At 39.2% G+C, this 16,724-nt stretch overlaps 1 protein-coding gene across 4 annotated transcripts in view; it reads right to left on the bottom strand.

Annotated features, from left to right (window-relative positions):
* The window catches only part of LOC134658020 (nucleolar protein 4), a 184,414-nt gene that overhangs the window by 156,393 nt on the left and 11,297 nt on the right, over positions 1 to 16,724 (bottom strand). The gene's annotated exons all lie outside the window — the stretch shown is intronic.

Raw genomic sequence — 16,724 nt, 5'->3', positions numbered from 1 at the left:
TACGTACTATGACTTAATATGGGGTGCTAAGTAGACTTTTTACTTCAAAGTATAACGCATACTATACACATTATAAGCATAGCACTCATTCCTATGCTTCGTTCTAACTTTCTAGTTTCGTCAGCTATAAATCCATACGTTTTTAAATACTTGTGGTTGAGGTATCCCGTCTGTCTTCACTTCTTATTGATACGACAGCGACGCTGTCCCACCCCGCACGGAACCTTAGAAATCCCATTGAACTATATACCGTATTCTAGCGTAGTAAAGTATACATTCCTACAGCATAGAGTTGTTACTGGTTGCCAGTACGCGGCAGTCGACGTACAATTTGCAAACGTTAGTTATAATGAGGGGTAGGACCCCTCGGGCTCGGGGTTGTCGTTTTGGACGTTGTCAGACGATACGATCAAAGAAAGTGAATATGAAGTGAGAAATATAGGAACACCTTTTTAATAATTAGTACGTTCTGATTAGTCGCCGTAAGTAGTTCTTAAAAGTAATAATAATAAGTAAAATTTTAAATTCAGGGATGTCGTTTTGTATCTCAAGCTGGGCTTCAAAAACAAATAAGTAGCTATAATTGATAATTAGCTACACTGCCGTATTCGAACTTCAAGATATTCACAAGAGACAACACGTACTAGATCCATTCTAGATACGTTATAGTTTAGATTTCAACTAGTTCTCTTTTGCAGCGGAATTCGGGCAACCAATGTCACTTTTACGTTAGATTAGTTAGATATCTTAGATGTGAATTGGATCTCTAAGCCACAGATCATATAATACTTAATCATATAAGCCATATCTTGTGAAAATCGTTCACTAGTATCTCCAGAATCGCGCAAATGTCAAATTTAGATCGTAAACATCGTTATCGTATCTTGGTGATGTCTAAAAGATATCTAACAGATGTCTATTTCGAATCGGGCCCCTAGTTTTGATTCTACGATGAAATCCTCGAAACAACTATAATAGGGTCTTACTGCTGAAACTACAACCCTTATCGCGGCCTTGCCGTAGTAGAAAATAAATTGTACTTTAATTAAAAAGTAAGGTACTAATGAAAATGACACGAAATTTTCTGTTCTGTTCTGTGAAAGCGAATACGGTCTACGTGGTTGCCAAATGTAGAGATGGAACTTAGTGATATTTTAACAGACTTAAAAATGTTACAGTGGAATTTATGGCAAGATTCTCCTCTTCTAGAGTCTGTTTGGAAAGAGAAGAGTCGTGGAATGTATGCCATATACATTCCATGACTCTTACTGCACAGACTCTACTTTGTGGGATTTTTTTCCACGGGATTTTCTAAATTCTAAAACTCATTCGCAAGCGTCACATCACGCTATACGTATACCAAGCCAACATAAGTAGAGAAGTAGCGACAAGCGGGGCGGACGCGCGGCTTCCGGACGCTTCCTTCCGGAAATAGGGCCCGTTCCGGGCGCCCCGGCGCGCGCCTAATGGCTCGTGTCTGCGTAATGTCGCGGCTATGTGGCCCTGGTAGCAAGCAAGTTACGTGATGCGCTCCTGGTATGTTTCACATTTTGAGTGCTTTGTTGATTTGTTATCATTATGACAGTACAAGACAGACCGAAATACGCGTGTAAGCGAATAGTTTTTCTGTTCTTATTTGAAGCTAATTCATAAGTACTGGATGCTCTGTGAGCTGTAGACCCCCAAACACTAACAAAAACTGAATCTAAAATAAATCTATATAGTAATTTCAAATTTGAGAGTATTGAGATTTGAGACACGTGAACCGTGAAGGAGAACGGACGGACAGTCGGACAGACATTTACGAATGTAAATGTTTGTCCAAACTGAAACAGAGACGCTTCGCTTCGCTCACGCTTTGCTCTCGCTCGGTCAAGTTTGACTGTACATCTATACCAATTGGTCAAATCAGGCTCACATACTTATTTCAGGATGCTGAATTTCACACAATTCTTATCTCGGAGAGATTAGTGATTATTGATTTGATTTGCAGTAACATTAAGCAATCTGAAAATATCCATGTCAAATCCACTAGACATTTTGATGGCTCATAAGAATTTGACATAAATGAATCTCAGATATTGCTGCATTCCTGACCAGCGAATCACTCGCTTTTATGCTCGACATAAATGCATCCGTGCCTGATTGGCAAGATGTATCCACGAGACGAACAAAATATTGATCCCACTGCCGTATTCGAACTTCAAGATATTCACAAGAGACGGCACGTACTAGATCCATTCTATAGTGCGTCAAGCAAATCTTGTCAGTAGCAATGTACTGCAAATTAAAGTAGGGTAACACCATGTTACACTCAAAGAGCAGAATTGCGCTAAGAAAAGCAGCAATGTACATCGAACCAAAACGTGTTTATTTTTCCGCCCTTCATACGTCAGTTCGAGTGAATTATCATAACCTTAAATTTTAGTAATGGTTACCGTCAACGAGCATGATTGTACATTGTAGGCACCTTAGCTTTGCTTGAGGTCATGCATAATCTTGGTATTTAATGGTGACAGCAGAAATTTCTCTTGAAATAGAAACGATTCAGAATGTAAACAATAAGATGATGGCTGTCATTCACGATCCACATTCCACAGATAACACACAGATGACACGCGATTTTGGAATTATTCGAACACAGTGTTGCTAACCCGCGATTTTTCAAATTTGCCGCCTTTTACTACTGACAAGATTTGGTTGATCCAGTATAGATACGTTATAGTTTAGATTTCAACTAGTTCTCTTTTGCAGCGCAATTCGGGCAACCAATGTCACTTTTACGATAGATCGTGTTAGATATCTATTAGATGTGAATTCGATCTCTAAGTAATATCTTGTGGAAATCGTTCAAGAGTATCTCCAGAATCGCAGAAATGTCCAATTTGACAGGTTAGATCTTAAACATATCGTTATCGTATCCTGTCGATGTCTAAAAGATGTCTATTACAAAATCCGAATCGGGTCACGCTAAAGGATAGGTTTAGGTAGTCGTGCACACAAATATGGTTATTTAGAATTAAATAGTGCCGTGAACAGTATGCGACGGTAAAGTGCCGGCGGCGCGCCCCGGGCCGCGCCTCGTGCCTGTCAAGTGCCATGTTGGCGGGCTATAGCGCGAACCTGCTTGATACTTGTCGCTTTGTTTCATCTTTACTTTCAACCTTGAGTGAACACTAACTAACATGTATGGTTGAAAATTTTAAATTTGTCCTTTTATTATTATCCTGGTCTTGGCTTGTGTTAAAAGGACATTTGCCAGCACTTCTTTGTGAATAAATATTTACAGGCCTGACAGAACTGCTACCTAAATAAATAGGTAATAACTGAATGGCACCACGGCATGAAGTTTTATCGGCGGGAAAGCGAGCCAGCCTTCGACACGTCTGATAATATCCCTGGCCCACGCCATCATTACGCGCTGCCGTCCCACCGAGCTCTCTACATACGTTTACAAACCTGCATCCCAGGGAGTGAGCTACACATAACTGCAACCTAAATAAATAATAACTGAATGGCACCACGGCATGATGTTTATCGGCGGGAAAGCGCGCCAGCCTTCGACACGTCTGATAATATCTCCGGCCCACGCCCTCAGGCCTCATTACGCGCTGCCGTGCCACCGAGCTCGCTACATACGTATACAAACCTACAGGTTACAGCCCAGAGAGTGAGCTACACATAACTGCAACCTAAATAAATAATAACTGAACGGCACCACGGAATTATGTTTATCGGCGGGAAAGCGCGCCAGCCTTCGACACGTCTGATAATATCCCCGGCCCACGCCCTCAGGCCTCATTACGCGCTGCCGTGCCACCGAGCTCGCTACATACGTATACAAACCTACAGGTTACAGCCCAGGGTGGGAGGTACACGTCTCCAAAACTACGATATTTAAGGCCGTTTGAGTTGGTCTGTTAAAATACATCTTGCTCGCACTAATATGCGAGTACGAGCGAGATGCATAGAAAGTAAGTTAGGTTCTCGATAGCGTTTATGTCAGCGCCAAACTGGTGGTAGCCACACTAGGCCCATTGACCTTGGCAGTCTCAGGATTAAATTCAGCCGCAAGCGAGGGAGCATCAATCAAAATTAAAAGTGGATTAAGCCGAGAACACGCACGCGGTCCGGAGCGCGTAATTGCGTAAATGAGACCGCGGGCGGGGCGGACCAAATTCACGAATTTTGAGAATATCTGTCGCTTCTGTCGCTTAATATAAAGCAGATGGACTTAAGTATGCCTGACCCTCTTACCTGACTAAGTAAAATTGCATTTATTTAAACTTAAATTTTGAATTTTTTTCCACAAAGTCTTACTTTTTCGGTCAAACTTCGGTCGTGGCATATAAACTTACTTGTAATTCATACAGGAAATAAAATTAACATTCAATTATTAGGATGCTAGCATTAAATTAGTAAAAATGCCGTTCTAGCTATGTCTGACATTAACAAAAACACACTATCGTCTGTAAACGCGACGAGCCTAACAGAGGACCCCATTTCCAGGCCATCAAAATATTCGATTTGTTAGATGTATTTTCCGATATTTTTTTTTTCTTGTATAATAAATTCCGATCGTCTTTTTTCCCTGTATAAAAATTTCCGCACGCCTTTTTTCCCTATAGATATATTTCCTGGTATATTTTTTTTCTTGTATATATAAATCTGAACGCCTTCTTTCCGTATAGACATATTTTCCGATAGATTTATTTTCTTATACACAAATATCTGAACGCCTTCTTTCCCTGTATTTTTGTTGTTTAACGAAAAATTTCATGATCATTCATTTTACTAGGGGCAAAACTTCTTATTTGCTTGGACCCTGTTTGCAATCTTGTCACAACATCGGTAAAACTCTGATTTGATTTCAATCGGAATACGACGGCACCCGAAGTGTCAATCAATTATTGTTTTAAATGAGTGACATTTTCATATCCATTAATATGGAATTTTATTATTCAGTGTCAAATGTCAAACCGTTTCGTTTCGTTCGTTTGTCGGGTACTAGGGCCGTTTCTCGAAAAGTTGTAACTAGTACCTTGTGAAAGTCCCTTTCAAACAATATGAATAGAATAGAGACTACCGCAAGTAATATTAGGTACCTACTTACTAACAAGCTTTCTAGAAACAGGGCCTTTGGACGCTGACTGAAACAGCACGCTAAATACGAACTTTTTCGATAAAACACGATGGAAAGTAATTATGCACTACATCTGTATCAACTTTTATGTTGTAGTGTAAGTAGGTAGTAACGTAAACGGGCAAAATTGCGAACATGCGAATACATATTATATAATTTTCTATCAAGAATCATATCTATTTTAAAATTTCTGATCAGGAAAAAAGACAGCCGGGAATTTGTCCCCTAGTAAAATTAAGGACTATAAAATATTGCATTATGTTAAAAAAATACAGGGAAAGAAGGCGTTCAGATATTTGTGTATAAGAAAATAAATCTATCGGAAAATATGTCTATACGGAAAGAAGGCGTTCAGATTTATATATACAAGAAAAAAAATATACCAGGAAATATATCTATAGGGAAAAAAGGCGTGCGGAAATTTTTATACAGGGAAAAAAGACGATCGGAATTTATTATACAAGAAAAAAAAAATATCGGAAAATACATCTAACAAATCAAATATTCTTCAAAAAATTTCAAGCTAATTATTTTGAGTTTGGTTATGTTAATCCTAGTTACCGTGGTATTTTCTAATGTTTTTAACCCTTTGATCTCTCTAACTGAGAAACACAAATAACCCTTCGTTCATTATAGACTGAAACCGATTCCAACTCCAAAGCTTTGACCAGTGGTAACAGATAGTTCCCGGAGTTCGAAAACAGACCTACGTAATGCAAGTACATACCTAGAATTCGTTTTGTGGAGGTACTTAAATACTGTTATGCTAACAGTAACAGGTTTCTAGTCTATACTTATATTTGATATTGGCCATGGTCTAATATTATTATACCATGATATTGGCAAAAATTTAACCCTTCCTGGCAGCCGTTTGTACTAAAATTGGAAATATTGGTTCAGAAATACATTTCATCATTTGAATTTAATGAATAATCTACATTATTTTGTAACTTTTTGTGTGGAATTTAATAGTGAAGTAAATGGTTCATTAAGAAGCCTTTTTCTAATTTGACACAAAACATAGAGGGTAATTACAATTATTACAATTCGATATCTCATCAAGTCATCAGCATCGTAATATATTTGTGAATAATGTGTTGCCGCTAGCGTAGCTGTAGTTTCAAGTAGAGTAGTTAGTTACCTAGTTGTCTGTGGGCGTCACATCACATTGTCACTTCGCGAGAAAGTTGCTGTAATTTCCCATCCATCAAAGATGTCGTGGTGTCTTTAGATAACTTTTACCTTAACGTTGGGAAAACTAGTAGTAATACCTATATCAATCACCCTTAGATCTTTTGGTTTAATCCTTTTAAATATATCCATAGCATTTGGCCAATTTGGCGTAGTAAGTTTGCTGATTCCTTGTTTATCCGAGAAGAACCTACCAAACATAACGCCTATTTCAGACCTTAATAGCAGGTATTGGAGCTACAGATATACATTTTTTACTGATTTTAGAATCCTATCGAAAATAACGACTGTAATCAAGATCCAAAAGAAAAAGGCGTGTAACAAAGGATTTCTTTTGTATTGTGCAAGTTGGCAACGCGCGAGTGCGGTGAGGTGAGGCAACGTCTGAATTGCGCGACATTCACCAGGAGAGCAGAAATCACCGAGGGTAACAACAATAACAAACCGACGACATCGCGGCGAGTAGGCCAAGTTCGTTTGTTATGTCACTGACAATGTATGGTGCTGTTGCTATGTTGGAAATGAAGACTATATTTCAGTGTGCACGAAAATATTTGCCTTATTGTTAAACTAATACGGGAATAATAAAAAAGTATCAGCAATAGCGAGAAAAAACAACACAAAAGAAACACCTCGGAGACAGGACCAATCGGAGTCAGAATAATCAAAATCTGAAGGTTGCCGTAGGACGTAACTTCAACGCTTTTACACAATGGCGTTCACAAGATGTTAATTATGAAACGTTCGTGCCGAACGGCATAAAACATTAAACGGAAACACATAAGTCGGTATCGCACCTCGTACACTCCGTGTTAATAAAATATACGTCACCATCAAAGCCTCGCATTGATAACATGATAACCTCAATGCCGGGATCCGGGATCCATCCCGCAAGTACCGCGCCGCAATCCGCGCTTATACGGTACGTCGTATGTTTTGTAAACTCTAAGTATATGGAAATTAAGAAACAGCATTTTTGCGAACGTTTTTGTACGATAAAGTTAACGGTAGTAACGCCAACGCCTATATTTCGACGGTGGAAATTTCAAATGGCGTAAGGGACATACGACTACATGTCCCTTTTCTTTAAGGCAAAAGGCCGTCGATTTCTTTAAGGCAAAAGTTGGGGTTTAATTTGTTGACTCAACATTGCCTTAATTTTGTTAATTTTAACATAGTGAATGTATTCTCGCTAAAATGCCGCGAGGATAAATTTTATATTTTATTACGTTATTTATTTTGCCTAGTGCATTAACTGATTTCATGGAAAATAAATCGGGTAGTCCTTATTGAGATAAACACTAGGTAACATAGTGGAGAAATTGAAATTGCACGAATGCGAATGGCCTAAAACGAAGTTTTTGTGCCTTAGTCGTTTGGTAGACTGGAAACCACACTGGAAACATTCCCCCACAATCCGAGCCTACGTCAAATAAGGGAGACCGACGCCTAAAAGAATCCTACATAGGCATTTTAGAGGATCTGTTTATTATTTTTACGTTAATGCTAAATTACAAGAAAACATTTCTATGATGTTGTTTTGTTGTGCTTTCGTTTAGTTAAGAGGCTTTCGTAATACGCTTGCACGATAGATGTCGGTTACCCAATGAATGCTTATGAAATTTGGAGTTTCTGGTAGATATTTAGTTTAATCTTCGGGAATCGTAAAACTTTAACTTTAGAGTTTAGGACCGGAAAGAGAGAAAACAACGTATTTCTATCAGATACGCAGATACGATTCAGATACGATTTTTAATAAGTGACTTTACATAGAACACTTCACGCACTTTTATTTTATTTCCCGGGTGCGCCAGGAACATATCACATGCAAGTAAAATTAAAACCCTCTACGGCCAACGTCTCACTCGTCCCGAAGACAACCCAATAAAGAAAAGGGACGAATTGGAAAATAGAATTAAACGCGCCCGGCCACTGCGTTGATAGAGACCGTCCCGCGTCTTACCCGGGCCTGACACGCTTCGAGAATTTAAATCTAGGTAATGGTCTTTAGAAATATCCTCATATTTATTTTATTAACTCGTAGTCGTGCGTGTCGTGAATGCGTTACCGAAGAAAACGTGTTCATTGCATTTAGGTGTAGATTAGAAATCGTTTGTTGTTAGGTTATTGTTACTCACTTAAACACTCCCTATTCATATTCCGAGTCATTAAAAATATAGCAGCGCCATTCGGTGGGTAATATTATATATTCTGTGCCACAATAAACATGTACCTAAGAAGCATATCGTACTTAATACAAGTCATTTACAGAAAATCATAAACAGTGAAATCAAAGTACATTTTCGAAAAGAAATTCGTATTTTTGTGCCCACAAAAATAAGCTTTCCTTCTTCTTCTTCTTCCTCGCGTTATCCCGGCCGGCATTCCACGGCTCATGGGAGCCTGGGGTCCGCTTGACAACTAATCCCATGATTTGACGTAGGCACTAGTTTTTACGAAAGCGACTGCGATCTGACCTTTCAACCCAGAGGGGAAACTAGGCCTTATTGGAAAAATAAGCTTTCCTTATACTGCCTAAAAGCACTACCTTTGTCGGTTTTGTTGTGAGTAAAAATGACAATATTGGCGATACAATCACTACAATCAGCTATCAGGCACACAGGCCTGTCCCATCCAGAAAGCGTGTAGATCCTCCGAGGTCACCCGGACCCCAGCTTTCGATTACGGATGCTAATTGGGGTGCGAATTTGGCTGCGGGCGGCGCGGCGCGTCTAATGAGACTCTGAGAAATACGGGATAGGTAAGTAAAGTTATCCGTTGCTTGCTAACTGGTATTTTAGAAGTCCGTGCACATTGTATAGTACTTCAAAGCCAATCAGATAAGATAAGATGATAGTTTATTCAAGTAGGCATATTACAATGCGCTTATGAACGTCAAATAAAGCTAAGCAGAATAGGTTAGATCATTATCTTTAACAATTGGATTATGAACAGGAGTTTGCTACAATGATATCTAGCCGGGGAAAACGGCGAGAAATTCTATGGCAAGCAACATCTGTGCTGTGCCTGATATTAGCAATTGACCACGACACTGCAAAGAGTATAACGATTGAGAAGAAGTTAAATAGTTGGACTTTTGGTAATGGCATAATAGCAACAGCATTCGAATAGGTACCTAATACAAGTTAGATTATGTCGCATTATATCGCAAAGAGTAGGGACTTAAAAGTCCTAATGATTTCTGCAAATATTAAGATAAAAGTTTGATTCAGGTATTTTAATTTAATGTCGTAGTTTTTTTTCTTTATATAAAAATGCGATAAAATTTGGTGAGCGTGCATGAGAGAAGGCCCGTCAAGAAGGCAAGTAACGGTTCAAGATGCAACAAAGTAAAATTTTAAGCTTTACTGGCACCTTGATATCTTTCACAGCGAAATTTTATCTATCATTAAATTTAGAAACGTGGAAGTCTTCAAAACGTCCCATTACGGCATTATCTCAAATGCTTTCTGCGAATCAAAATTTGTCATAACTAACAAGAATAAAACGAGACAAACCGCTGTGATCGTAATTTATTCCAAATACGAGTATACCTACATCTGAACATCCTTTTCTCTCTTGAGGCCCTTGAGGGCAACATCCGCTTGAAAGGAATAAAGCATTGAAAGGGTTACAATTTTATAAACGCGAATATTTTTATGGAGACGTCAAAAGTTATGTTCAAATTCGAGGAAAGTGTTCAGACCTTTAATGGCGTTCTGAGAACTTGGTCGTTTTGCTAACGTTCTTGATTTCAAAATAAAAGTACCAATGTGCAAAAGGAAAAGTGACTGTTTTTTTTTTTCATCATTAGGAATTAAGAGATTGCTGTGTAAGAAATTCAATACTTCAGTTTATATTTTTCAAGTGCAAAATATTCAATTTGAACAAGCGCGAGGTTTAAAACCTTGATATTGTACCTACTTCGAGACATTGACAACACAAACAATGCAATATTGAACTATACTACCTTACCTACCTACCTACTGATGTGCCGTCGGAAAATTTCCAAACCTGCCAAATTTCCACATTCTATGATTTCGATAAGTAACTCTTATTTATGAACGGGGATTGAAATTTTCCGTTTACAAAATGAAATTTTCTTATTTTCCTAAGACATTTTCCTGAAATTTCCGACAGTTTTTCCAACTTATTCGAAACATCAGTAATTTGAACAGAAAAGTGTAGAAGCATCAAGTCACATTGGCAAAATCATTCGGAATTAGTGCCCCGGCCGCGCGGCGCTCGCTCGCCGTTTTACGTCGCGTTTTTACGATGTAGCCGATAACGTTTACGAGGCGCGCTGAGTGGCGTCGCCGTGGCTCGCCCGGTTGATTGCTTGCATGCGAGTGCGAGCTAGGGACGCTACATGCCTTTAGCAGAATTATATCACCACAGACATACTTGCGTATTCAAACTTCAAGATATTCACAAGAGACGACACGTACTAGATCCATTCTAGATACGTTATAGTTTAGATATCAACTAGTTCTCTTTTGCAGCGCAATTCGGACAACCAATGTCACTTTTACGTTAGATAGAGTTATATATCTATTAGATATGAATTGGATCTCTAAGTCATATCTTGTGGAAATCGTTCAATAGTATCTCCAGAATCAAGATTCCTGGATCAGAATTGCTTGTGAAGCCAAAACTTAGTTATTTTGTTTATAAACGTTGATATTTCATCGCTCACAATAATTATTTTTGACTTATGGTTGACACTTGACACGTAAATAATGCTTTTAGAGAAACTAGAACCGAACCTGTTACTATATAGAATTAGAATATAAATCCACTCAAGCATATAGTTTCTACGATTCTATTCACTAGGTCCTTTATCTGACTAATTTTGCATTAATGCATTTAATGACCGCCGATTATCGATACCAAGGTCCCGCTTGGTCCCCTCACTGCGGGTCGAGTATCCGTGACACGTCGGCGACACCGCGCCGTATTTCACCCGCCGCTCCGAACGCTCGAAATACCCTGCAGCCGCTACACGCCGCACTTTCTACACACCACATTAAATCCAAAATCAAATTCGCGCGAATCTCAGCCTTAATACACCTCGAGTGTGTCTGCGATAGCGGTTGGAGTTGATTTAGTGATATTTCATACGAATGAAGAATAAATTGTTAAACATTTCATGTATCGGCTGCGAACCTGTTGATTAAACATTTATTGCGATTTCTATGCACTATTAAATATTCGCGAGTTTGTACAAATTACGATTTTGCGTTTTTAGCTACATACATATTTTCTGAATCATCTTTTCTTATTGCTGAAACAGGAATTGTGTTCCAAATATTTTATATTAGTTTAAAGGAAATTGGGTTTTAATTTAATTACATTACTCAATTCCTAATTCAACGAATTAAAGTTAGGAACGTGCATATTTTTTTTCGGATTCATATAGAAATGAATGGGTTAAATTATTTTATCAAAAACATGGGACATCTATTGAAAGCCTAATCGCTGTCACCTATCTTTAAGACATGGTCATCTTCAAATGAACTTAAAACAAAATTCAATAATATTTCTGTAAGTAGGCCTCAAGGGTTCTTTCAAAAGTCAATATATATGGTACATAGAAACATTTATAAATACGACAGCCAATAAATAACGAAAAATAAACGATTTTTAATTTAAACATAAATTTATGTTGAAGGATGAGTTGTTAATAAATCTGCCTGCCTATCTTGTGTACGCGTAACGTGCACAAAAGTAGAAAGAAACAAGTGGTACCTTACAGTCTTTTAAGAAAAGTGTCCACACTAAACTCGTTGTGTACCAGGGACTCAGGGGTTAACGAGAGCAAGTATTAAGTCAAAGTGCACCTAATGCCCTCGACGCCCCTCGATCCTCTTAAATGCCCGCTGAGCCTGCTCTTCACACTTCATTGCACGCACCTTAAGATTGTCAGCTACTATTATTTATACGAGTTTTGCACGAACGAGCACGCTCTTATTAATTTATCAGCACCTGGTGCTCTCAGGGCGTACAAGGTGTTTTACCATGGGGTGGGGTTAAAGTATCTACAACAAGTAAGGTAAAATACTTACAGATGTAGTGCGTAATTGTTTCCATCGTATTTTCTCGGAATCGTTCGTAATTGTTAGGCTAGTTCAGTCAATGTCAGTATGTCAGTACTTTTTGTACCGAGACTGACTGAAATAGCAAGACACGTTCGTAAGTTTCCGTGAAAATACGATGGAAAATAATTATGCCTTACATCCGTATAAGAGGAAGGTTTTTTCTAATTTTCCTAAAGTCATTATCAATGGAGTTGATTCCACGCCGTATCATTACAACAACTAGTACCTACTATATAATATTAGGATTGTTATTCTTCATTTGTATGCTATATCAAACCCAATCGACTCACGGAGATACAAGGTTTTGACAAACATCTCTCTCCACGCACGGCGTGCTAAATACATATTTGAATACCTCTGAAAAGTGAAACGCGAATCTTTTTAAAGAAAAGTTGGTATAAAACACGATTTCTTATATACAAAACCAAAAGAATCATCGTTAACATATTTAGGGTCGATTGCCCCAAACTGTTTGGCATCGTTAAAAGAGTTCGCTAAATTTTATTGTATGGAAAGTTTCATAGAAAACCGCCGCGGCGCGCCGGCTGACGTTGATCAGTCTGCCAAGTGCAGATGGTGCAACTGGCACTTAGTACGAGTATACTTACTAAATTAAACATCTATGTTCAATAGGAGAAGGCAAGTAAAGTAAACGAAACTAATTATTGATAAGCATTAGAAACTCCTCCCACCGGGACCGGTCTGGGCTCATCCCTTCCTCGGGTCGTTTACAACCTAGCGGCTCTCCGCAGAGCCATTGACAGTAACGAATGTTGCGAGTTAGTGCCTCGTGGAGTCCATTCTGCAGCTTATTGCGAGTCCGGTGTCCGGTTCTACGCGAGGCAAGAAATTTGAAATATGAGATGTCGCAAAGCAAAATGTTAGACACATACTGAGCTAGCATTTCGTTCTTAACATACCTACTAGAATTTTTAGGTTTCTCTAGGGCTCTAGCTAGGGCCCTTTTTTGGTGGCAATGGTGACATTCTGATATTAATATTGATCACAGTGAAGTAATAGTACTTAGACCAACTATGAGACACCTATTTTCTTAGAATTCGGGTAAGATAACTTGACATCAAAATGCGTCTTTTACATATGTAACGAATCTTCAATGCTCATGCAGACACGTTATATGATCACTTTGAACCAACACACACCGACGTATACGTAGCAAAACACAGAATATAAAGCCAATGGTACACACGCCCGGATACAGGCTTAGTTCACACTGGGGGTGGATTACACGAAGCGCCGAAACACGGAATACTTCATGCGCGGTGATAACAAAAGATTATTTGCCCGCCATAACCACCGGGATAAATAAATAACCGATATAAAGGCGCGTGACGCTCAATCCTGCCAGTTTATTTACGTACACAGCTGAAAGTAACAAAGTTTAATATCGAAAAATCTGACCCTGAAACCCGGCGAAGCCTGCGTTGCGGATATAAAATTATGGTCACTGAAGAATAAAAATTAGAATTGGATTCAATTTCAGATTCTTCAGTCTTAAATACTAATGGTTATTCATAAACGGCTGTTAACTTAATTAGTTAATGATTGTAGTTTATCCCTATCTGTCGTTATGCCATAGAGAGGGACAAACGATGATCATCAGCTGATTAACTTAACAGCCGTTTTTGAATAACGCCGTAACACAATAGAGCTAGATGTTTGGTCATAGAGACATTAGAGACATTAGTGTAAGGCCTGAGTGGACGCTCATGTTGAGCGTGCAGCGGGGCGGGGCGTGCGGCGTGCATGTTAAACAAATGCAAACGTATAGGAGCGGCCTTAGTGCACGCTGCTCAAATCCCTTGTGAGCCCGACGCCACGCTGCACGCCCCGCCGAACGCTCCGCTCCGAGCGTCTACTCAGGCCTTACACTTATGCATAATTGTGTAATTATTACATCATGTATAATGTGTAGAGGAGAACATCCGGACATAACACGGCATTTTTGCCAAAGTTGAAACGGAGACCTTCGCTAACGCTTGGTAAACTAGTAGTTGTGAAGGAGACATAGCACTAGAATATTGGACGCTTCTAGACTGAAAGTTTTAGCTCTAGGACTAGACTAGACTAAAGTTGGCGTGACTGTCCCGACTTCTGTCTTCTTTCGCTATTATTATACCCATTGGACTTGCCAGGTGTAGAGATCATGACTGTGGCGCTTTTCAGTGAGTTTTGTATGTAAGGAATTATATTAAATTTGTATGTCTTTAATTCTTTATGTTAGAAATAATATATGATATGTAAATTCTATGGTCTATACAGTATAGTCAAGACACTTGCCGATCATTTTTGGGGTGAACTTTCTCACTCATACACGATAACCACATAATACGCCTCCAGGGGGCCCATTTCTCGAACGGTATTAGATTAGACTAATAGTGTCCACGAACTGTCAAGTCGTATGGGTTACCATAGCAACACACTAATAATATTAGACTAATACCGTTCGAGAAATGGGCCCCTGATGTAGTACTTTCTACATGCACACACTCTACAAATAACACCTACGAGAAACGGTATTTCAATTTCCATGAAACGTTCGCAAGCCATTATACCAGGCTCGCAAAACACTACAAGAGACATTCAAAACTTTGAAAATTCAAAATTCGTACGAAGCCACAGGCACCGCGTCTATAGGAACAGCAAACATAGGTATATGAAGGTAGGTGTAGACGAGCTTGGCGGGCGGTAGCGTCGGATGTATAAAGTGGCGCGCCGGTGGCCGCATGACATAGCTATAACTCGCGGCGGCATGACAAACAGCTGAGCTGGGGAGGTGTGGAGTCGACAACGCGCTTTTTTTCTGTAGGTTGTGGCGTGAACATGACAGTAGTCAAGTTTCATATGTTTAAAATAAAGTTTTGTTTTATTTATAATGTCTGGGAGAGAAACTGGCCCCGTAGCCAACATGCCAATCGCGATTGCTCCGTAGCGAACGAAACGTAACTGTCACTGTCACACTAATATGGAAGAGTGATAAAGTTTAAGACACAAAGCGATTCGATGGCGAAGCGATGGCGATCGTCACCTCGGCTAGGCCGCCTGTAAGGGTTGAACATTACTTAATACTTCTCTTGGTCTGTTTCACAGTTATTCTGTTTTGGAAATGAATATGTAGTTTTGTTCTGAGCCAAAGGAATATGAATTGAAAATATATAGCCATAGAGCATAGAGCCTAAAGATTATTTTCAATTATGAATCATATCCTTTAATCCCTGTTTCCCTGTACATTTGAAGACAAATTTGTTTATACGACTTTTGTTTATCTTCGAATTACTTAGTGGTCTACATTTTTATCAGTACGAGCTGTACAAGTATTATACTTTAAGTTCATAGTTTGTTTAAGTAGCTTAGGAAGATCCCAAATGTTGATGGACTTTAAATTTTTTTCTTGTTTTAATATTTACTCAGAAAAGTAATGTGTACCTACACAAAAAACATTCGTATATATCAACATTGTCTCGTCTAACTCGGTCCGTAGTATATTGTATGTTCAAAGTTACATTAATTGATAATGTTATCGTCATATTTGTACTTTAAACAGTAACTATAACCATTTTTATTCATAAAAAAAAAACAAATGTAAAATAATCATGTTGGAAGTCTCCAGTTGTGTTCTATTCGCGCCGACACCGGAGGGCGCCGTCGCTAAAGCGCGATACTACGGGCTCGCCTCGGGCGGCGCGAACCAATTACCCGCCGCGCGGGCATTTACCCCCCGCCGCCCCACTCCCACTCCCGCCCCCCCGAGGCCAGGCACGGAATTACTTATCTCCACCGCTCCGCTGCGAGCCCGGTACTCTACCGCCAGACCAACGCCTGCAATGCGAATGCGGTTTCTGTTTTTTTTGTCCGCTTTTGTGTTTTTAAACCAGGTGGGGACCCTAATGAGTACTAACGACTGACCGGGCTACCGACTATATTTGAATTTATGAGGGTACAACGTACATTCAAGGGCTAGGATTACCTTGATGTTTGTAAAACCTCAAGAGAACACTCGGCAAATAACTTTAGACCAATAGGACAGAAAAAACTGAGACTTGGAAAGTTCTCTAATCCTTTCCCAGCCTTTAGGTACATTACTTGTAATCTAAATAATCTGATATTATTCACTACTTTCAGGCACAATTTTAGACCGTACAATGTACATATTATCATGCACAGTACTTAATTAATGATCGTAGGACGATTTTACACCCACGCAGTCTAACTGCGGTCCGCTAAACATCAGAGTAACTTTTGATTGATTTGCAAAGAATAGAGAAATTTATTCC

This window comes from Cydia amplana, chromosome 21, assembly GCF_948474715.1.
Source record: "Cydia amplana chromosome 21, ilCydAmpl1.1, whole genome shotgun sequence".
NCBI lineage: Eukaryota > Metazoa > Arthropoda > Insecta > Lepidoptera > Tortricidae > Cydia > Cydia amplana.
Note: the sequence above shows the minus strand (reverse complement) of the source record. Positions and strands in the feature narration are given on the sequence as shown.